The 24801-nt window shown below is 41.1% G+C and overlaps 1 protein-coding gene across 3 annotated transcripts in view; it reads left to right on the top strand.

The window, feature by feature from the left end:
* nxn (nucleoredoxin) overlaps nucleotides 1-24801 on the top strand; it is a 70600-nt gene that overhangs the window by 18777 nt on the left and 27022 nt on the right. The window contains exon 1 of one of the 3 annotated variants that reach the window (XM_082502788.1): nucleotides 19504-19575. The exons of the other annotated variants lie outside the window; for them this stretch is intronic. The gene's annotated coding sequence lies outside the window, so the exon portion shown is untranslated. Of the gene's footprint in view, nucleotides 1-19503; nucleotides 19576-24801 lie in introns of those variants that run through there. 3 annotated transcript variants of the gene reach the window in all.

Below are 24801 nucleotides of genomic sequence, written 5' to 3'. Positions count from 1 at the left end.
GTGCTTGGTATGGTGACATTAGGGGGTTTGTTTTTTTTTTGGTTTTTTTTTTCTGTTGTCTTCTTTTTTCCTGTAAAGCGGAGTCTCTCTTGTAAAACAGTTTGTGGTCTCAGTAGGACTTCCTGGTAAAATAAAGGTAATAAATAAAATCAGAGCTGAAGCTTTAGACAGTTTGCTGTCCAGAAGAAGGTATGATGTTTCAGGAATGACGGTGGTTCTGTTTTTTCAAGAAGGGAGGTGTATATTTTCATGATTTCTAGACCTCCTCTCACATGTTCTCCCTTTGTCCGTTCTCAGAAACTGAAAGCACAGCCAAGTTAAATATCTGGCGTGGACTCAAAGCTCTGAATATTTCCGCACAAAGCCAAACGATTTATAGAAGTTCATGGATGGAGATAACAGATCGCATGTTGTATATGTGGCTATTTAGTTGCCAGTGTTAATGGGTGGGTGTACCAAGCGCTGCCGTGGAATATAAGGTAATAATACACTGGGGTTTCTCAAGTTTGACCATTGTTGAACGGAATCGTCTGGCTTTTATATTATGAATCTGAGGTTGTGTGTTCTAATGAAAACTCGTTGAAAGAAAGGAGTTGTAATACAGAAGGACTGCGCTAAATATTAAGAATTTTTTTTTTTTTTTTAAATTGGAAAAACACAAGTATCTCTTTAAAAGAAAAAAACCCACCAGTTCTTGCAGGTGTCGTACTGTCTGGTCTGATTTTCATCCTGGCTCAGCTGAGTAGCTTTCAGATCTTTCCTTCTCATGTCCTCCTGTGCAGGACAGCCGTCTCCTGTAGTTGCACTTCTTTCTCCTCTTGTTTTATGCCTTCTGTTTTCTTTTGAGTTATTTTGGCCTTAAAAGCAAAACCTTCTGTCCTAGACTCATCATTTAATCATACCCACTTCTCTTTCTGGATGATTTGAGCTCGGCTGCTTGGACTCAAAATATTTCCGTAAAATTCAAAGACAACCCTGCAACCTTACTGCTGTGCTGAGAGTGGGCGCTGAAAAGAAGGCAGGAAATGATTCTTTTGCAATGGCTCGCACCATCTTTTATTATTATGAAACATAATGGCTGCAATTTGTGGGGGAAAAAACAACAACAAGCCCTTAGATGACCACACTTCTGATGTTTATTTTGAGATCACCCTGCTGATTACAATTGCGACTTCTCATTTCTTTTATGCCATACAGCAACACACTGCTAACACGACTGCTGCTCATTATGCAAACACCCAGATAGCACGTCTTTATCTGAATGGTGGGAATCTGTTCCAGTCACAGTCTGTTTATATAAACGCCAGAAGGAAATATGCTGGTGGTTTTGGGGTTTAGCGGTGCAGTCGACGGTTAGCACAGTTTGTGTATTTGGCACCAAGTTAACACATCGAAAGAAAAGAAACTAGAGCGAAGCTTCAACCACGATCCGAGGCCTGCTTTTGTGTTTGCCAGTGGTGAAGTGTGAGCAGCTGTAGGAGGATGCCAACATGAGGACTGAAATAATTACTGCAGTATGCTAGCGCAGTCAACACTATACAACTGCAGCTGTTTCCTTTTGCTGTTGAAAGAATTTGAAAGGATCTAATGCAGTTCCAAGGTTTCTTTTTTTGGGGGGGGGGGGGTTAGTCAGTGAGTGGAGTCATGACTACCTAGCAGGGATCTGCTGGACTGTGGTGCCATTTTGAAAAGTAAATGCATTTAAAGTTTAACGGCCAGAGACTTAAATGTGGAAAGGACCACTCTGGCGATTTATTACCAAGTTGAAGGGCTTGGACATAAACTTGTGGCCTCACACTAGGTTGCTATGTGTTTTTTACAGACTCCACCCCCACAGCAGGGTCTTCTTCCCACTAACACAAAAGAGACCAGGACGTTTCTTTTCATTTATGTCTAAAAGGCATTCGCCTCCTTCTGATTTTACTGTTTGTTTTTACACATTTTGACGTTTCAAGTTGGGGGTGAAAGACTCCCTGGTGTCTCTGTTCTCATGAGCAACACACAAAAGAAGCAGTGAGAGCTGAATGTGCTCTTTAAAGCAGTTCTGGCTGTGCTACACAGGCTGTGATGCGGTGGGTGGATGGTGCCACATTAACCAAAGGCACTGATATGCACAGTCTGAAAAGACTCTAGAAAGCATGTGGCTGTGTTTAACCCTGTGAGGTCTAAGACATGATGACTCTAACCATCTAACCAAAAATAATCCTATACAAAGGTGTGACAGGACCAAAATAGGGCTGGGCTATATCATACCGTTCACGGTAATACCGGTGTAATTTTGGGCAACGATAGGAAAATGACATATCGCGATAGAATATGGGTAAAACGCGCATGCGCAGTGCCTATGTTTACATACGCACATGGCGGCGACGCAGAATGAAGAGAGCGAAAGTGGATCGTTAAATGAAACGGATGAACCAGAATTGGTTTGTAAAAAAGCTGCAACTTCAGTGGTGTGGAACTGGTTTAGCTTTCGTCCGTCAGATACACAACAAAGCACTATTTTTGGTAGCGCATGCTAGCGGGCCGTCGTTATTACCGCGTTGTTTGGAAAATACGGCACACTTAAAATCAATCCATTGATTTTTCTGAAAATCGACAGTGCCCCTCATAATCCCGTGTGCCTTATGTATGAATTCTGGTTGTGTTTACTGACCTCGAAACGATTTTATGTCGTACATGGCGCTCGAAAATCTGTCAAATGTTTTAGTACGACTTTGCTAAGCTACGAAGCCGCACCGCTTGATGGATTGTTGGAGCATTACGGCTGTCGTAGGCAGGAGCCTCGCGGAGTGATACGTACTGTGCTTCAACATAATATTACCGTATTGTGTGTGTATAACCTCTTATTATGCATAGCTATGCTGAGGATATGTCGGCCAGTTTCCACTGGAAATGCCTTTTGGTTAAACTGTCAGCAAGGAATTTGCACTGTCACATGCTTATATAACTTTAATGCACATAAAAAAACAGCTGCTTGTTTAAGTGAAAATACATTGATGGGTTTTTTTGGACTAATAAAGTTGTGGAGTTGTAAAGCATTTTGTCTAGTGTCAATTATATCGTCAGTTATATCATTATCGCAAATTTTCAAATGTATATCGTGATAAATATTTTTGGTCATATCGCCCTGCTCTAGGCCAAAATACATAACGATATGTAAGACAATGCAGTCTGTAAATGTAATTGTTGAAGGCAATGAAGACTTAAAAACACTTTAAATGTGGTTATTTTGACCCTTTTTATTTAGATCTTCTGGGCAAATGTTAAATGTGAAATGTCTAAAATATAAAATGCATGATGGCTACTGTAGTAGCTATTCTAAAATTTTACAGTGGAGTAAATTTGTACTGTTCTTTTGTGCTTCCCATTCATAAATTCTCTCCAGAGTCTTTCACGTGGTTCTTGTGTAGGTGGCAGAAGAGGTCTGTGGTGTGCGAGTCTGTCATGGGAACTGGTGTGCAGCATAATTTGCAGAGTATGTGGTTTTTTGTTTTTGTTTTTTTGTTTTTTTGGGTTCGTGTCACACTTTTGTAATCAAATCACACCCACGCTACAGAGGTCATCCCTACCCTTTGTTTCCGCTTGACCAGAGCTGCTTAGTTCTGCCTCACCTTATCTCGCCATGCTGGGATTCACCTTTCTGTCTGCGTCCAAGTGGTGCCATGTAAGAAAACCTCATCCACATGATGAAAACAATATTGCTGTGAACAATTGTGCAACGTTTTTGGGGGGAAAAAAGATAATAAAAAAAAAAGATGGTAGAACATAATATTTTTATTTCACCATCAAATACATGTTAATATATTGTATAAAGTTATGTAACCCAAGGTGAGGGTTTGGAGTTGAGGGTTGGCTGGCACATGTTTTTAACTCTTCATAATTGCTTGCTTGAGGAGCTGATGATCCTTGTTGTTACTATAGTGGCTATAATGTAGCTAATAAACCATTTTTTGTTGTTTGAAGAGCTCACCTGGACATGACGTTTTAGATGGGAAAGCTAAACCCAAAATATTCCCAAACAGGAGCAGGGGCTTCCATGTGAAGCTCTGAGCTTGTCCTCACCTAAATTTCCTTTTTCAGTAAAAGAGATGTCCTTCATGCTGTGCGGCGCACCATAATATCTAACTTCAATACAGGAGCTGCTTATGAAGTTCAACAGAACACAAGCATCTGTATTTTTGACATTCCTACAGACAAATCCCCTGTTTTACCGTAAATGCGTGATGCCACCCAAGCCTAAAAACAACCCCACATCTGTCCTCACATGTTTCCAGCTGAGCTCCAGCCTTGTCAAACCAGTGAATAGAGCTGAGGGAAAAAAAGAGTAAAGACCGCAACCTTTCATGAAAAATAACTACCATGTTTTGCGCGTTCATGTGGGATCCATTTGCTTTGAAATATGTTTTTTAGTGCTTTTAAGGGTTTACCAACAGCAGAAATGGATTCTCTGTTGTTGCGAATTTCTAGTGCTTTAATAGCGGCATATGCTCATCCCGACTCAAGGTCTTTTTGATAATTGCATTTGCAGAAATGCTGGGTTGTGCCTCTCAGCAGCAGCATCATCCTGCCCCAGCTATTTCCCAGATGAGCAGCACTCTGTCATCTCAGACAGCCAAATGCAGCCACTGGATAATGGAAATGCTCCAGCAGGCAATCACTTTGGTCACAATTATGCTAACCATGCACTTTATACTCAAATACTGCATTTTCTTTTTTCATTTTTTTTCTTTCATCCAAATCATAATTTATGGATTGCCCACCTTCATAAAATGTTCTGAGCGCACACTGGGCAACTAAGCAACTAAAGTGCATACGAGTATGGAGTCTGCATTACTGTGCAGAACTAAACTTCAGTTTCCTGTCATTCATCATGCGCACCAGAATTTAGTTTTTCCAGAGTGCGTGCCACTCTTCCTGCACACTTTCTCAGGCTTTAACAATAGCCCCCTCATTCCCGGCCCCTCGTAATCCTCTTTGCACCCCGAAAATGCCCCAACTTCTCTACAGAAAGCTCCCCCCCCAGACCAGAAACCTTACCCTGGTGTCAACATCAGTCAGTCTAAAGCAGGCCTCAGAAATGTACCAGTGTTTTTGGTTTATGCTTGTTTGGGTTTTTTTTAATTATTATTTATAATGTTTAATTTATTTGAAAATATTTAACCACAACTATAAAATTTTCAGATATCTGCTTGACTTATCAGCCGCACACCCTAGAAATATTTTTGTTCATATTATATTGTGAGCAGCTTGTTGGGAGCTGACATGTTTGAGAGTTGATGAAACGTTGGCTATAGCTCTGTCCAGTCCTTTCTGGTGGTTTTTTTTTTTTTTGTTACTGAGTGAAGGCCAGCACGATACTGCAGGCTCCACTACAGGATGCATTGTGCTCATTATGTATTGTTTCTGATGTGCTTTGATGCTGCTCTCTGTTCAACATGGAATCTTGGAGACCGCAGAGAGAGAGAAAAGAAGGAAAAACAATGAGTTGGGATACTTTGTAGTTTCTCTCTTTGAGTAGTATTTTTGTCATGTTCCTCCTCCTCTTTGTTGTTGTTCTGTACGGTCTATTGTTGTTATAAAAATCTGTGCAAGTTTCCATTTACTCCATTAGCAGGACTGAGAAACTCTCGAGTGGATTTTTGTTGGCAGCGTGTAAGGTTAAACATCTCAAATAGCTGAAGCTTCTTATCTCAGAGGGAGGTCTGTGGATCTTTTCTTTTCCTTCCAAATAGGAAGATCCCTCCTCCAGTTGTATTGGTTTATTGTTGAAGAGATTCTTTCAGCTTGATTAAAAATTTAATTATTCACTCATTTATCCCTTTATGCATTAAACAGCCTTTTTTCTTCAATGGAATGGCAAGTGACGGGTGGTAATTGTAGATCAAGGCAAGGCGCTGGGGAGCCCGCCGAATGGGGGTTGGAGCTCTGTTTCAGGCTTTAGCGGCTGACTGGCCATATACCGCTGATGTGCTGCTCATGGTGTGAACTTAAAATGCTGCTGCTCAAGAAGTCAGCCCCTGCTCTCTGTGGCTCTGGCGTTGTGCCCTGCGTTTGCCATCCGTACAACGACGCCTAGTCTCTTTCATTTCAGCCCTCGCTGAGTGATTCCTGCCCTCTGCCCCACAGCCTTAACAAGCGATGCTGTCACTCAAGTTGAGAGAGGGCTAGGACTAGAGGAGGCCGTGACAAGGCACTGACACTCTAGAAATCCACTTCAAACAAACAATTAGAGCATGCTGCGACATAAAGCTAATTGGTTTGTATAAGTATACTTAAATGCATCCTTGCTGCTGAGCTGGAATACATTATTAGCTCAGTTTGGGGCGCTGCAAGACAAAACTATTAAGCTTTTCATGTGATGCAAAGAGGAGTGGAATATAGTAGCGGAATGAGAACGTGATTGCTACACCAGTGCCTCATCGGCTCCCACAACTGCTAAATGTATGCAAAGCCATCTCCTGACAGGGTTTGTTAAGCATCAATACTACACAGCTGCTCTAGAGATTTATTTCACTATGGATCATTACCATTGATAAAGTCCCCATTCAGCTGACTGCTCACTCCCTTTGTGACTTCAGGTTGCTTAAAGGAGGCTTATTAACCAGCTGCGTGGAGGGTGGGTAACTTTCCCAACGCTTTTTTTTTTTTTTTTTTTTTCTTTTTCTTTTTCTTGTGATATGACAACTAAACAAAGGTGATCAGTTGCCAAGCTGATATGAAATGGTGGAAATAAGTTGTAATGACATCATTGTTTTTTGGTTGTTTTTTTTATTTTTTTTTATTTTAGACATAAAATATCTGACTGCATATGCACACAAGTTGGCTAGCAACTGGTGATTGCCAGTGTATTTGCAGAAGTTTGTCTGCAACCTGCTATCACCTTATTCAGGACTATGTGAGCAGCACAGTAGTGTATTGGTTGCTACTGTCTCCTGACGCCAAGAAGGTTCCTAGTCCTTTCTGGAGTGTGGAGTTTGTATGTTCTGCCTGTGTCTGCATTGAATTATTTTTATTTTTCCCTTTTAGTCCAAAGGAATACTTGTTAGGTTAATTGGGTATTCTAAATCAAGGGTAGACAGTTAATTTTCCCAAGGGGCCGCAGTAGAAACTGGGACTGTTGTGGAAGGCCGCACCAATAAGCTAAGCTTACGTATGATCAGTGTTCAATTATCTCTTGATAAAGAGTAGATGTTACAGTTGGGTCCTAATTGTGGCCCCTTGAGAAAATGAATAGTTTACCCCTGTTCTAAATTAGCTCCGGGTCTCAGTGTTAGACTATTTGCTCAGAGTCTGTTGGAATAAACTGAATTGGATGGATAGTTTTACACTGGACAAAACTTTAATTAGATGAAAGACGCAAGGTTGCACAGCTTTTAAGCACGCAACAACGAATAGCACATGGTGAACGTATTAAAAACTAGCACTCCTGTTTTGCTTGTAGAACACAGGCTCTGGGATAGCTGGTTTACTTAGAAATTAGATGGGGAATGGATGGCATTTGGTTTCCACCCCCAGGAAAACAACTGTCAATAAACACAGCCTGTTGGATATGGCTGATAAATTCAACCCCTAAAGTTCCCAAACAGCTTTTGTGTGCTTGAATGGATGTTTTGTGTGACTGCCACTTTCAGAGGGGGGTGATCTGAAACATGATCAGTAGTTAATTATGGATTATTTATGTACATATTTGATGGAGTAGAGTCTCCAGCAGACATTTGAAATTAGTGTTGATGGAACTAAACACTAAACCTACTGTGATGAATTATGTTTATTGACATTTACATTGATTTATTAGCTTAATAGATTTTGTCTGAGGTGACAGTCAAATTAGATCAACTACAAGCTATGGCAAGAGGAGCTCATTAGTGTTGCAGTATTCATCTCCTAATCAAAATATTAAGGACAGGTGTGTGGATTTATTTTTGTATCTATCTTCTGACTTTCTTCAGTTCAAAGTATATTTAGACTTTAGAGTGATATATCATTAGTACAATGAAAGGGATCTTTGACCTTGTATGTTCACTCCTCTAAGACGCAGCTCTGTGCTGCTCATCATGGCCTAATGGAACACAACACTGCAGCAATTAAGCAGATGTTTTCATTTAATCAGATAAACCTCCCAGTACTTTTCTACATGTCTGAAAGGAGGCACTTCGCTGTAAACAGTCCTTTTCAGGTTCCTCCAATTAGGAAAATATGCCTTGGTTTTAAACCAATTTGTATTGCAACATCTTCTTTTCTGTTGTCCAGCGGCTGTGCTAAAACAATTATATTGGAGCCGAAAATGAAAACGAGGACAGGCTTTTTAGGTTGGAAAAGGAGTGTGCAGTGGGTGGGATAAGTGCTTAAGCTCTAGAGAATAGATGCTCTCATAGCTGATAAATCTGTGTTACTGCGATTTAGGCTGGTGCAGGAAATCATCTTTAGGCTGCAGATCTCTGTTGCTAAGGGACCAGACTGGTGGGCTTGTAATGACTGTGTGGACCCTGAGCAATCTTGGGCAATTACTTCACTTATCATCAAGATCTGACAAAGGGAGGAACCCTGCGCTGTGAATTCATTACAGGGTTGAAACACGAGATAAGCCGTAGTTACAGAAACGTGCGCAAAGAAATTGACAAGAGTGTGAAAGACGTGGAGTCATTATGAATCAAATGTTCGTGTTTGGAGGAGCAATTAGCAGTTATTGAATTTCTGTGGACTGTTAGGGAATGCACCGAGGAAGCAAATCAATTATAAAAGCAGCACTGCGTCATGTCCCTTTTGTTTGGCCTACATGAACTTATTGTAGAGGTGTGTGTGTTTGTTGTATAATGTATGAAAATTGCTGACTGGATCTCTTTATTGGAACAGTGAGGCGGCTTTGTGAGCTCATTAAAAATTGGGAGGAATTGTCATGTCTGTCATTTCACTGAGAAGAAATGAGTTGGAGGGGGAAAATAAAGTGTCCTGTACAAAAGTCCACTTGTAGCTGAACCAGTCCAAGCTGGTCCATTTGCTGCCCACTTTGCTGGACCACCCAGATTGATCTGGTGGGCTTCACAAGTGTACATTGTATTCCTCTGGGAAACAGGACATGTAGGGGAGCTGATTTCTTCCCAGAAACAAAAGGACTAATTAACAAAATGCCGAATGCACTGATTAAAATATCAAACAGCTCCTCCTGACAAAATGCATGAATGGTAATTATAAAGTAGAATTGATGTTAAAAGCTATAAATTTCTTGGTCCCAAAGGTCTTGAGCCTCTGCTTGTTTCTTTTTTTCATTTTTATTTTACTTAGGAGCTGAACATTCTTGTAATTTCTAAAAGAGGTCTTGAGCAATAATCTCCAGGCTTTCTGAAGGTCTTTCAAAGTTGTTCTCTGGACATTGGCTGCTTATTCACTCATTTTCAGTCCAGCGCTTGGACTTGAATGTTCTATAGGTCAACGTTTAAAAAAGTGGCTTTAAAAAATAATACTTTAGAAAATGATCCAAGTATAAGAAAGGCTCATTAAGGTGAGGTTTGAACCTTGCAAATTATCCCCTTTAGGCACTTTACTAGCAGCCTGATGGTATTTGACAGGCATGAAACTGTATTTTTGTTAAGCAAAATACTTTGAATATCTCAGCTTGTTATACAACTTGTCCTTAAAAAAATCAGAGGGAACTGGACAATGAAAGAAAAAATAAGTTTTGTTAAGGCTGCTACTATCTACAGCAGATGAACAAAATGTGAAGGTAGTTTCCTTAAGAAATGAACTGAAGATGAAAAGAACTGGACTGAAAATCAGTGGCAACAGGTCTTATGGAGTGATGAATCGGTCAGGAGAGAGGTACAAAGATGTGTACGGCCATCTGTAAAACACGGTGGAGGCTTTGTCATGGTTTGGAGCAGCATTTCAGTCAGTGGTGTTGGAGAGTTATCAAAATATGAAGACAGAGAAGTACCATCACATTTTGACCCACCATGTATCTGACTGGCAACGACTTCATTTTTCAGTGTGACAGTGTTCCCACACACTCTGTGTAGCAGATGCATAACTAGAGAGAAATGATCATGGATAGGCCTCCCCAGAGCCCGAACATCAACATTATTGAAGCATCATTGAGGCAAAAGGCAGCCAGGATTCAAATAAAAGCTTTGAATGTCCTTCAAAAAGGCTGAAGAACTATTCCTGAAGACTATTTAAAGAAATTACAAGAAAGAGTTCAGGCTGTGTTAAGGAATGAAGCCACTCATACCAAATACCAACTTTCAAGTTTGTAAGAATGACTGTATTTCTATGTTTGCTCAAACATGCAATTATTTGTTGAAACATATGTACCCATTGCCAATTGTCCTAACAACATATAAAGAAATCAGCCGTGCCTTCAGACTTTTGCACAGTACTGTATCAGAGAGTGAATTTTTTTGCCAGGAAATTTCACTTTCTTGGCTTTTATTTTGAGTGCATTAACCCTTGACTTCAAGAGTAACACACATCTTTCTGTAAAGACTTGCTTAAAACAGCACAGCACACGTTCTGTCTTGCTTGTTTTCTCGTAATAAACCAGCTAATACGGGCCTGTCGATCACCCCCTCTGTCCTGTCTTAAAAAAAACAACCTATAGATTGTTACTGTAGTCTTTGCATCACTGTTTCATGTGTCATGACTTCCAAGAAATTGGATTCTATTAAATGTGCTGCTTGGCACTAAATCATTATTTACACAGTATCTGCAAGCAAGATACTACAAGCAAGACCTCATGATTGACCACTTTTTTTTTTTTTCCTGCCTCACAAGTGCATTCATAAGGGGTATACACTTCTCATGCTCTACGGCTTGTATTCACTAAACGCAGTTAATCTCTGCCATTTCTATTGTGCCACCCGGCAGACATTATGTTATGATGTACAAATTGGAGCCTCTGGGCCTTTTTAGTTTTTAACAAGTTCTCTGGCTGAGGTAAAAGCAGACAGACATTTGTCATGCTCAATAAATTTTCACATTTAGGTTGCATGTTACAGTCGTTCCCATGCTGTCAAATTAAAGCGAAGATTATTAGCGTCAGCACCTTGGATCCATTTCCTTTTATAAACTTGTTTTTTTTCTAGCCCCTACAGGAGAGGTGGCTTGCATTCGTGCTGTTTTAAAGTGAGCAGTAATGGTATGGGAGTGCATGAAATGGCAGGAAATGTTTCAGGTCCATAAAGTTTAGGGTGAAAAAGAATAACAGGCAGCCGCAAAAGAGCAGGCTGTGTGGCCTGTTTGTGGTGGGTTATCTGTCAGAAATTATAAATATTATGTGAGCATACCCGTTTCTAGCACGAGCATTGCAGTCAGCCCTGTGAAGCGCTGAGCGCCAAGATCTTGACCAGTTGTTCTGTTGGCTTAACAAATGTGAGTGAGCACATAAACAGAGCGCAAAGAGAGCCTGTCGAGTAGCAGACTCCCATATGGACTCCCCATTTGTAAGAGCACTGGCTTGCTGTTTATAACTGCCGACCTAAATAATGTTGTACTTCTTGTTTTGTCCATTTAGACTGTTTATGAAGTTGTAGCCATAACCAAGTGTCATATGCATGGTGCCTGATAATTAGCAGGTAGCTCATTGTGTGCTCTCATCAAGACAAACCCACATTCAGTACTCCGCTGGTAGTTTATGTTGGGAGAAACCAGCCACTTACACACTGTGTGCTCTGTAGGCCGTGTAGACATATACTGTGTCTTTTAGAAACCACAGTTTCCTGGTTGGTATTTGGCAGCACATGGAGTAAAACATTAGCTACACTGGTTTTGATCCAAAACCCTAAAGCCCAGTGACAACAAAACGTCTGCAGGCAATGATGGAGTATTTTTTTTAAAATTTAATTCAGTTGATTGAAGTAGAGCTACACCTGTAATTAGGCTGAGATTGAGAGTGGCATTGCAGGCTGCACCTCCAAATCACGCCTGGGGCCACATTAAGCCCATAAGCCTTGAAAAGCAGCTTCGCTGTGGCAATCTATTGTACGACTGTAACATTGCCGCCATGTTCCACCACCCCAAGGCACAATGCGTGCTGGTCATCTGAGTGTACGGATGTCAGTTTTGCTTGTGTCTGGCAGGATGTGTGTATACTCCAGGAAGCTCTTCATCCGGTTTCTGCTCGTATGCATTACAACGAGTGCCACTCACAGGCCAGAGGGAGCAGGCAGGAATCTGTAGGTTCACTCAATCCTGTTAATGTGGAACAGCATTTAATTAGATTCGCTCTACACCGGGCAGCTGCATCCGTGTCTGCAAAGCAACAACAGTCTGCATGACACTAAACGCTGATGTTAAGTGAGGATTGCTTTGAAAGGAGCTGTCGTAGCTAAATCTGCGTTATAGCTACCACACAATTGCTGTGAGCGGGACAACTTTGTTTGGAATGTAGTTATGTGGGGATTATTGAGAATTATTAACAACTGAGAGAAACGATGTCAATCTGTGCTCAGATGTATGAATGCGTAGAATCAAATCTATAGCATCCACTCAGCATTTGGCTTTAACAGCTGGAAAACCACACAGTTCTTCTTTCCACCTCAGGTATTCATGTATGTGATTTTCTTTCTTTTTTTTCCCCCTCAGCCAAGATTCACAGGCTAGTAATAATAGTAAAAAACTATTTTCACGTAAGGTGAGTGCCCCCCGGTGAATGACCTGATGTCATCTCTGTATTTCTTAATAAATGATAATCCGATGACCTTCGCGATTACTGTCTGTTCTTTTCTTAACTGGTATTTTTACGTCTTTGTCATGAAAATTTGTCACATAGGCTAGAAACTGGACGGTGATCAGTTGGCAGCTACAGGTTTCTAGGAAAAAACATGCTAGCAGCAAATGGCTGCTAGCAGGTTGATACGTTGGCATCTTTCTGGCAACTGTATCTGCAAACACTCACTCACACTGCTACTCCTCTCCAACCGGTTGTTAGCGAGTGTTTCCAGTCAAGGCGTCTTTCATGCAAACTATGGGCAACCATAGTAATGGGGGTTGGTTTTGTTTTTTGTTAAATAGTTTAATCTATCAAAAATGGTCCATCCACATTTTGCCATATTAACTATTTTTCTCACATTAGACACAGAGAGATCAAATTTCAGCTTCTCACATGTGGAAAAACTGGAATGAACATTTGCTTGTTAAACTATTTTGATTAACACAACAGTTTTATATGAACACGGTCATCTTAGATCAGGGGTGGGCAACTCCAGGCCTCGAGGGCCGGTGTCCCTGCAGGTTTTAGATGTGTCCTTGAACCAACACAGCTGATTTAAATGGCTAAATTAGCTCCTGCAGTTCTCCAGAGGCCTGGTAACGAACTAATCATGTGATTCAGGTGTGTTGACCCACGGTGAGATCTAAAACCTGCAGGACACCGGCCCTCGGGGCCTGGAATTGCCCACCCCTGTCTTAGATCGAGGTATGAAGCCATACTTTGTTGCCTTCAGAGAAACCTTTTGCTTTGAGAAGAATAAAGATGAGAACAATAACTGCAAGAGAGAGACTTTGCATTGCTTCAAATATCTATCACAGTATAGATGTTTGCAAAGATGTCTGATTGCGGAAGTCAGTAGGTTGCTCCTTACTGTGGAAAAATTTCTGCTTTTGATTTAAGAAGGGGCAACGTCAGACCGAGGTGCTAAACGAAATGATAAATGTGACACAGATGCTTCCAGTTTCCAGTCTCTGCTGTTTTCTCTCCATGTCGCCGTTGTCGACTGTCTGTGTTAGTGGCCTAAAAGAAGAGGGACTGACGGCGTCCTGGCCAGAGAAAAAGGTTCAAATGACGTATTTAATTTGTGGAATTTTTGAGAGAAATCTGCTCTCCAGCGTGGCAAAATCATGCTGGAGAGCAGAATCGGCATCGCAATCCGATTTTCCACAGTGTGAAAAACAGGACAGACATAAGTACATATTGTTCAGCCCTCCTCACTTTCCGTTTTTTCTGTGTGTCGGAGAAAAGCATCTAAAATGTGGTGTGACTGGCTATTGTGCAGCACGCCACCTTTTTACCCTCTCTCCCTCATTCTCTGCCTCTCAGTGTATACTATTATAGTCCTTCATTTAGAGGAGAGAAGGCATGAATGGAGTACTGGAAAGGTGACGAGAGGACTGAGAGATAGAAATCAGGCTGGTTTTTATCTTCGTCGAGTTCCAGGCGCAGACTGCAGCAGGCTCCTGCTCCCCAGCAACCAGGAGAAAAAGGATGAAGGCTGTAATGTGGCAGCAGAGATTGATTCTCATCATAATCTGTTTCTCTATCAGCTCAGGCACACTGCATAGCTTTGCACAGAAGTGCTTTTCAAATAGACTTCCTTCCTCTTTTCATGCCATTGTGCTATGCAACCTCATCCTTCCAACCACATTGTCTCATTATTTCCAAATCTACCTTATTCCTATTTGAGCTGATCTGTTGTCTTGACGATTTTATCTGTGTTTGCAGTCACCATTGAATGTGTGAGAAGACTGTGGACTGGCTTATCACATTTGACAAAATATCGACTAAAAAAACCCCAAATAACACACACATTGAGTCATCTGTAAACACCACATGTTGGGACTGAGAGTATGTGGAAAAAGTAACTTTTACCAGGCAGTGCAGTTGGAAATTGGATCATAGCAGAATCTGGTAAAATATATTTTTTCTCTTGAAATGAAACAGATGTATTTTTATACACTGCCTCTGACAGTCCAACTAAACTAAACATCTCAGTTTGCAGATGGTCGATGTGCCAGAAATGATGGATAAACAGTTTGAGTAGTTAAGAGGAAGCAATGGTTGACTATGAGGTGTGATTGAAAAGTTCAGAGACTGCACCTACTAAAGCAAAAAAGTGGATCAGCCATCCCCTTGGTTCCCAGATCTCTTGTCACGCTTGAAAAACATCAGTTGAATTCTGCATCGCCATCTGTGATACATGCTGGATCCTCTGCGCTGTGCAGCGGCCCTTTCACTTATTTTGGAGAAGATCAGCATGTTGTAGGGAGCCAAATTCTGTGAGCAGGGTTGGTGGGGAGTGATGATTTTGTTGGTGCAAACCAAAAATGTGTGGTTTTTAATGGTGATCATGATGGGACACCCAGTTGACACTGCACAGATCAGGTCATGTGCATCAAATATTGCTATCGTTATACTCATTACATAATATATTACAGCTCAACTCTGGAGAACGAATTCACAGTGCAAAAGCATGTAAATGTCAGATAAAATGATGAGACATCTCCTAACCTCCTAAGTTTTGGAGACTTCAGGCTCCTACCCTCGTAGTTGTAATAAATGCTGTTAAATTTGAGCTATAATGATAAACCACTTAACTATAAAGAACTGAATTATTGTGTCTTAAATGATGATAATAAGCAAGAGTTGCAGCCCTGATTTGATGCCCTACACTCCCCTCCTTTACCCCACTTAACCCACACACACACACACACACAACCACCTTGTATGTTCTTAAAGGTTGCTTTGAGTATTCTTGTCTGCTTATGCTGGATCTGCAGGGATACACAGATGCAGACGAGCTGGGCGGGTCGGGCACCGGTGCTAACTGCTCCAGTGAGACACTAGTAGTAACAAGGAGGGCGGAGTGGGCGCTCTGCAAAAGTGGACCGGCTTAGAACAGCAGCGCCTTTTGTGTCTGCCTGTTTCTGACGGTTATTTATAAATCCAGTAAACCCACTGCACATTCCAGGCTGCCACAGGCACAAGGAGAGCTGCACCTCACCCATGTATGTCCTCTTTGTCTCTGCAGGCAGCTTGATCGTAGCTGTCAAGACCATGGGCGACGTTGCTTATTGCCCTGACGTCTGGTCTAACGAAGGTTACTGTGACAAAAAGGCTGTTGATTGATTTATCTCCCGCCTTTTTTTTTTCTTCTTTTTTTTTTTTTTTGTCCTGTAGAAATAAGATTCATTGCTGCCTTGTTTTTCTTTTTTTTTTTTCTTGGCTGTTGCATTTTTATGGCCACTGCTTGTGGTCTTCCATGACTCATATTAATGGGAGGTGCCTCCTTCCTTGGCAAAGGATTGCTCACTTTAATGTTAGCCCATTACTGAAGTAGACTACTTTGAAAAGTGCAACTATTTCTTTCAGTCCAGATCTCTCGGGACTTCTTTTTCTGCATTTGTGGAAAACATTAATCACATTTCCCTGGACAGCTTTTCAAAACCAGAATGGGACAATAACGCTTTCAGGCTTTCAGGGATTTTAGACTTTTAGACTGTGGATAACTCTCAGTAAATTAGAAACATTTTGTGTCTAATTTCTAGGTCATCTAGAATTTGCTAGTTCCTGATGAAGACATAACGCTACATTTGTTTTTTTTTCTTTTTCTTTTTTTGCACAGCAACATCTCAGGAGAGTCATTTAGTCAGAAGAAGTTTATCCTGTCCTTCCTCTTTTTCTTTCTTTCTTTTTTTTTTTTTTGTTGGGCTGCAGTAGTGTGCAGGTTTCCTGTAGCCAAGACCGGAGAACTGCTGGAGGAAATCCAAGTGCTAAAGGATACCCCGTCCCAACCCTCTGAACCTTTGAACCAGACGCCATTTTTCATCGATAGCAGAGGTCCTAGAGCTTACAAGCCCAAATGTACAGCATGGTAACAGAAATGCTGTCATTAATTTCAGTTTTGGAATTGAGTGCATCACAAAGTGTTCTCCAAAAGATGCAGTTGATGTTGACTACAAGCAAGCACATAAAAGATTTGTTGCACCACTAGTCATGTTGGCCATCTCTCCTTTTTTTTCTGTAAAAGAAACTAACAGATATTTGAAATACAAAGCTGTACTTTGTTTTGGTTTTTTTTTTCTCTCTATGTTCCTGATTATTGGCAGGCTTTAAAACAGTTTTCTGTTCCTATAAATGTTAATCCTGAGTGCAAATCATGCTGAAGCACTCTGAGACCGACGTCTGCTTTGCTCTGCTGTGCAGCCTAAAAACACTGCAAATTAACCGTAGTCAAAAAAGGAGAGACTTCCTTTTCAGTAAAGGACATTATGTCTCAGAAGGTCTCCAGCCATTGAAATATATTTAAAATCTTCAGCTACATATTTTTGAGTCGAAAACGTGCAGCAGCCTGGGGCATTGGCTGAGAGGATTGATCAAAAGTTTGTAGATAACACCAGTGCAGACTGATGTTACCAGTTTCTTTCACATGAACCCATCACCTTGTTTAGTTGGACTGTCCCAACTTACAGGATGTTGCAACTTGAAGTGGTAATAGACAACTTCTCTGACACCCCTCTTTCCCACGCTGCAGCCAGAAACCAGGTTGCTTTCTGTTTTAAAACACCCACTCTGGGACCCAATCGTCTACTGTGACGTGGGATCTAAGAGGTGAGAAGCCAATTTTCTTTCTGGTGTAACCAGAATATCAAGTAGTTTGTTTGTCCAGCAGTCAAATGCTAGTAAGCAAAAACCACTGTCCCACCATGGAACTAGGTTTGAGATTACATTTCAGTCGTAACAATGGCTGTTTTGCACTTGACGCAGACCTGCATGCACTTTTGCTCAAATATAATTGGTCAATAAAACTCTATGGGCTCAAATTCTGGTCATAAATATTTCGTACTTGTAAATCAGACTGACCTAAGTTTGTAACCTTGTAAAGCAAAGTATCTGAAAATTTTATGTTTGTACATCCATAGATAAAAATTTGTGTGTGCGTATTGCTGTGTTTTTTTTGTTTTTTTGTTTTTTTAAGATTTGTTAAATTTGGTCAATGCCATGTCAATCACAATCAGCTGAAAGGAAGAAAAATCTGGTCAAACTTTGTACTTGCAAGTTGAAACTCCCACGGAAACTTTTACATGTAGTGTTTCGCTTTGTATTCGTAAACAGTCTTTAACAAAAAAGATAATTACTAAAAAAAAAAAATTTATAAAAAAGAGATGCAATTATTTTTTAGAAATATCTTTTTTACACAAACACAGATTCTTAGCTAGGGATGTATAAACATAAAATTTTCAGATATTTGGTTCACAAGGTTACAGAACTCAGTTCACAACCGTGCAGTCTGATTTACAAGTGCAAAATATTTATGACCAGAATGTGAGCCCATAGAGCTCAACTACAAGGGGACTACAAACATCCCAGCTACTTCTGCTTGTCCTGCCTATTTTAGATATTCATAAACAGGTCGTATAGAAACTATTATTGCGCTTTTAAAATAGGCAGGTTTTGTTTCCTGCTAATCTAGTACAAGGAATGTCAAAGTACTTTTTAACCCACATGTCTCACAGCTTTCTCAGTCGAGTGAATATCTGTCTGAGGTGACAGAAACGGATCACTTGCCCTCTTTGTCTCCTCTGACAAAAGAACTTTCTGTTGCCGAGTAGAGTTTCTGCAGTTACTTCAGTTGTTCTACCATCAATTATTCCAGCTACTTGGGTAAAGTTACCAAAAACGAATGGAAAAAACAAAAGTTATGCCTTCTTGCTCTTCCATAATTGAGCTTGGAAAAGAAAATGCCTGGACCTTTTTAAGTTTCGTGAAGACGTTTCACCTCTCGTCCAAGAGACTTTTTCAGGTCTTGTGAGCTAAGCTGGTCTAATTAGAACTGCATATAATGACCTCAAAGTTAATGTCGCAAGGAAAACCTGTACAACAGATTGCCATTAATGTAAAGTACTCCTATCATTGGTTAATGTCATTGATGTAGCTACTTGTGTTGCTGTCACTGCAAATGTTGTGCATCTTTTCACATTCATGAATGGTCATTAATGCTTCATTCGCGACACGGTTCTGGGATTAAGTCTGCTGGCTGGCTGGAGCGTTTCTGTTTGGAGTTTGTATGTTCTTCTTGTGAAGGATTAGCAACATGTATGGGGTTTACGCCCTCATCTCGCTTCCTTTTACTATCTAAGATTGGTATGATGGGTGTTAACTGGACAACTGGCAGCTGCTCAGGAAAGGTAGAAGTTTGACCTTTTTTCTTTGTGACTTTGCTTGTCTGCAGTTTCAATGTTACTCCCACATCGTGCTCAAACTGAGTTAACACATAAACAGTGCTACGTGTTGCAGAACTGTCACATCGCAATGCAACTTTCTTTTTGATAAGCTCTGATTTGCTGTAGTGGCTCATTAGGCTGACATTGTCCTTTATTCCCGCCTCTGCTGCAAGGACGATTCTTTTAACCAAACATTGCACAATGGCACAGTATATGATTGCCAGAGGCTTAAACTCTTCCAAGCTTTAAAGAGTGAAAATGTAAATGAATAATATGGATGTGTCGGACTGAGTGTAGGATTTGTGCCTGAGGATTACATCATCTTGTCCAAAAAGCTCTTGAACTGCAGAAATAAGATATCAGAGGAGTCTGTTGGAAGCTGAGGCTTAGTGAGGGCTGGTGACCTCTGCCTGCATCTGTGGGAGGCCTCAGATCTGTGCTATCAGCTCTACAAGCTATCGGGCTTGTGGGGCTGAATTACAAACACACCGTCGAGCTCACTCTTTAGACTGATCCTGCTGCACGTTATTTTTTGATGGTGTGAAAGCGCTAATCTCACAAGCCCGGACAGTTTGCTTTACGTCTGTGGAAATTGCTGACAAAAACAAATTTGTGGTGGTGTTTTCTTCTCAGTCTTTACAGGTGCGTACAAGACAAATCCCACTAAAGAGGCCTGTTAGCCTAAAAGATGGGAAGATGAAGAGTGGCGAGGTTGTGGAATATTTATCTTAGAAGTTCTTTCCTTGTTGAAGTTTAAAGGCTTAGAGGTGTCAGGGTGCATCAGGGCTTGGATGAAGCTAAGGCGTGGATGGCTGCCATTAAGGTCACCCTGTTCCAGGCGGCCTATTAAAAGGCTTGAACTTTGAACCTGTGCTATTCCCCGTCAGTCAGCCCTCCACCGCAGTGACATGACCCTGAAAATTGACACTAATGTCCCTTCTGTGTCAGTCTGTCTTTCTGTTCTTTCGCTCTTTCATCATCTCAGCTGTTTTCTGTTTGTTTAAAAACCCTCATGTTACCTTTTTGTGGTGCCCTTCATTATCTCAGCAGCTGTAACAGCAGTCGACTTAAAAGTGCTTGCATGAGGAGTTGAAATTGGCACAATGCGTACCTCTTACATATAACAGCCAACTTTTTCTCCTTTTTAGATGTCTTTCCTTTTCATTATGTGAGCCTTTTCAGCTGCGTTTTTGTGAATGGGATCAATTCGTTAAAGGAAGGACGCACAATAATGTCATATAGTCACTGTACAGTCAGTCAGACCTGTTTATTGGTTTTTTATGGAAGGATTATCACTCAACACTTGGGTTGAAAGGAATATAGAACTACTTCCACACAATAGCTACTTGAGAGTGATCAGATGATTTACTCTAAAGCCTTTTGATTCTGCAACTAAACATTTTGTTTTCCTGCTTATTTTATCCCTTTATTTACAAGTGCATTTCTTATGTGATTATTTTCTCCTTTTTTTTAATCTGTAAGTAAAGCATTCGCTGATCTGCAGATGCACAATCATGCACAAACATTTCATCACCTTCGTTGTCTCACATTACGTATGTTGATGGTAATTTAGTTGTGGGTGGGGATTCTTTTGAAATGTCGCTGTTGGTGTGTTCAGAGATGCGTCTGAGAATTTGTGGTCGTTGTGCAGGACTTTGTTATGTAAGAAACCTCTACACACATATTATCCCTTTCAAGACATCTGCCTTTGATTTTCAAGTATCGTAACTTGTAGAGGTTCAAAGTTCATTGCTAGACATGAAAGGCAGCAGCTGTGGAGCTTTTGATCATATCCCGTTTCCAGGAGATGGATGGCTGGCTACTAAATCGAACTTGACATAAGTTTTTTTTTTTTTTTTTTTTTTTTTTTTGTATTTTATTTCATTTTATTTTGGGTAACTGCCTTTTTCCAAATGCGAGATGATGTTTTGAAACTCAGCCGAGAAGCCAATATGGACAAATCTGTATAAAAAAACAAAACAAAACAAAAGCAAAGCAACCAAAAAATTAAAGAAGTCCAGACGCTTTTCTTTGCAAGCTCCTTTGACTACGATGACCTGGATGACTAAGAACCTTCACAGACAACCAGAAAATTATCATTTAAAAACTGAGAAAACTCCATCTGTGATGAGAGTAGTATAGCAGGAAACAAGTTCAATAAACTTTAAAATGAGCTCTGAGTTGATTAACTCTGAGATGAGAACAGCTGATCAGATTAAGTTAGATCTACTCTAAGTATGTTCACCTTGAGCTAGATATGCATGGACAGGAAACCATGAGTCACCATGGCAACGGGTAAATGAAGAGTAGAGCCTTCATTCAAATCTGGTAGATTTCCATTAGATTGAGGAATATGAACACGTCATGTCAGAAGAGCCATTTTAATTAGCTACATTCTGGTCATGATTCAGTTAAAGTTTCAAAGTGCCGACAGCATTTAATAACTGAATTTGAGTCTATAAATGCATTTCAGCGTCAAATGTTCAGAACTCCTGTCTGTAGCTGCTTTGACAGCAACTTTGTGAATGAGGAAATGAAGGAAGGAAAGGAGTGTTCAGGTGCAGCTGGAGGGGAGGAGTTGGATGGAGAGTTTGCTGAAGAAAACCTGCCAGCAAGCAGGTTAAGTTTGGTCTGTTACCATGGTTACTGACTTGGTTGAAAGTACCTGGAAGAGAAAAGTCTGCGTTTCCCTCATCACAGGGTTAACAAACTCTGAGGTTTTCTCTTTAGCTGAACCTGGTTCCTGGAATAGAGCTTGTGTTTAAACATCACCAAACCATCTACAGACTTTGAGGCTTCAGGCCTTTGAAAGAAAACCCTGACTATTCTATTGTTTTGTTGTTGTTTTTTTCTTTACTTCTCATTATGATATTAGAGCCCAGTTATGCTCCCCTGAAGGGGACAGAAATGTGTCTTTATGTTATAGACTATGAAAACCATGTGCAGTGTGTAGTTTGCAGAGTGCAGAAAACTGGCTCTGCTTTTCTGACCTGACAGTTCCTGTGTGACAGTTCCTGTGGTTACATTAGGATCCTGTGAAGACCAGGCAACACATTCCTCCTCCTGACTGAACACCGAGTGAGTTCAGGACATATTAACACCTGATAGAAATCCACCTGCCCCTTCAGCACTTAGCTGTTCCATCAAATTCCTACAGGTGAAACTAGAGGGCTTGTGGGGATAGGTTAATTGAATAATCCAAATTGCCCATAGGTGTGAATGCAGGAGTGAATGTGAGCGCGAATGGTTGTCTGTCTCTGTGTGTTAGCCCTGCGACAGACTGGCGACCTGTCCAGGGTGTACCCCACCTCTCGCCCCATGACAGCTGGGATAGGCTCTAGTGCCCCCCGCGACCCTGAAAAGGATAAGCGGAAGCGAATGGATGGATGGGAAACTAGAGGAAGCCTTAAGTGGGGGGGGGACACTTTGCTTGCTATGTTGTCACCACAATTCTGACCTCAAGGAACTTGATGGATGTTTATTTTTAAGCTCAGTGGGGGGGTTGGCTCTGAGCTGCACATCAAACCTTTTTATAACTACTTATAAAGGGAGACATAGCCTCGGGTCTTCTGGCAGATCACCACAGGTTGTTCTGAGGACTCTGCTTCTAAGACGAAGGTGACCTGGTCTATCCGTGAGAGCTCCTAAGGTCTGTAAAGGTCTGCCAGCACTGAGGCTAGCCAGATCAGTAGCATCCTTCAAAGCAAACCTCAAACCAGACTTATACAGGAAAGCATTTTTTACAAGCTGCGTTAAAGTTATTCTCTTTATTGCTGTTCTTACCTTGACTGTCTCCTTGCTGTTGAATTTTTATTTCCATTGTCTTTGTTTTTTTTGATCTACTCCTTTTATTTCTTCTCCTTTTTTTTAAATCCTGTTTTGCGAGGAACTCTGCAATTGATGTAAATGCAGTGAAAAGGTATCCCCAATGTCCCAATTAAATTCAATGTCTTTTAAACTCTTATCTTGAATCATGCAAACTGTCAGCAATGTTTCTATTTTTAATGCCCACATGCTTTAATTAGGAATCATAAGAATAAGGATAATCGAGGGGGTTATTCATTTATAACATGACATCATTTTTAAAAAAATCTAGTTACTGGAAATGTGCGCAGGGTTTTTCCTGCTGCATTCCAAGTGTTACCGCCCTGATGGTTATTTGATTTGTATGACGCTTTGTGCAATACTTAATCTGGATGAAATGAAATCTGTACCCATGAGACTCCTCCACTGGCCAATGTGGGCTGATACTGATTGAGAGGGAGCTTATGGAAGTCTGAATCTCTTGCCGCTGCTGTGAAACGTGTTGTGGGGGGTGGAATAAGCCGAGAATAAAGCCTGCATGAACTAGGGGAGGGGGAGCGCTGGGAGATATGCAAGAGGGGCCCAGATGTACAGCTCGACTATAAACTGCACAGGGCCGGTGAGCAGCAACAGCCAAACAGATGTGACTTTTATCTGAGCGTATGACTGGAGGAGGAAACGGGTTAATGGATAGATATAAAGTGTCACCATGTAACCAAATACTGTAGAGCTAAATGTAGCTCAGGTAACGAGCAGAAAGTGGAAGAACATCCTTTCCCTCAGGAAACTGGAACCAGTGCTGTTGTGGCAGGTCATCGTTTGCGTCAGAGCCCACAGCGGTACTATACTGGAGTTGTCAGATAAGAAAACATGGTGGTTGTCAGGCTTACATGGTTATATGTGTGCTCACATTAACAGTTTGCATCTGTGTTCACAGGCCTTGTTGTTGCCAGTCAGATGTATGTTTTACAAGGCACACCAGACTCAGGGTATCAATGTGATTTATGAGTCTCCTTGCCGGCTGTGTGCAGTACAATGGACCAAAAATAGCTTTAAAAAACCCTGACAAGTGCAGATTGTCTCAACTTTGGGGCACTTATTGTGTACAGCGGCATTTTTAGATGTGTTCAGAGAGGAATTTGAGATTTAAGTGAACTCTCAATCCCTGAGTGGTATAGAGGTCCCTGACTCTGAGCATAAAGTCTGAAATTCAGGAGAAAAATTCCAGGATGTGACAGCCCCGGCCCAGGCAATCAATTTATGGGTTTCCCTTATGTGACCATTAATAGCATATTTACCTCAAACTCAGCTTGTGAAATTGCACTCCATGTTGACCTCCTTTCGTGCCAACGACTGTCTTCACATCTCCTCCACTCACTTAAAGCCAAAACGTGTTTGTTGAGCTGCAAATATGCAAGTAGAAATCACAGAGAGTGGCATGTAAATTATGAGATTATGATACTTCAAGTGCACCTTTATGTTTACATGTAATTTGGAGTTTCCTGTGTGATCAAACATGCCTTTATAATAGCATGCATTTAGTTTATCCTCTCCGTAAATTTGGCCAAATATGCAAGCACCAGGGGGAATAAATGCACTGCTTGGGCCAACTACCCACCTGAATGTGTTATTAGCTGGACTGTAGTCTAAGGTGTTTGGAACCCTTATTCTTCACAAAACGCTGATAATGTGTCTGAAATGCTCCCTTTAAATTTCCATAAATATTAATGTGTTGTGTTGTGATTGGATCGCGGATTGAGCTTCGGCTCCGGAAGCCTTCCCAGAGCTTGAGGAGGAGTGGTGGTGGTGGGAGTTAAACGTGAGGTCAAACAGAGGTCACAACAGGGAAGCTGTCTAAGCCCCACACCCCACCCCAACTCCACCAGCACTCCAGGAAACTGGGGTGCCAGATAGGCAGTAATGTGGAGCCTTATGGGAAGAATTAATGCATGGCTGCTCTGGGTCTATTTGCCGAGTGCAGCTAATTGAGCAGTAAGCGTTAAGAGCACATGCGTTGGCACATGCTGTTTGTGCTGAAAATCTTCTTCTTGTGTGTGTTTTGTC

Source organism: Aulonocara stuartgranti, assembly GCF_965226115.1.
Source record: "Aulonocara stuartgranti genome assembly, chromosome: 14".
In the NCBI taxonomy this organism is placed as follows: Eukaryota; Metazoa; Chordata; class Actinopteri; order Cichliformes; family Cichlidae; genus Aulonocara; species Aulonocara stuartgranti.
Note: the sequence above shows the minus strand (reverse complement) of the source record. Positions and strands in the feature narration are given on the sequence as shown.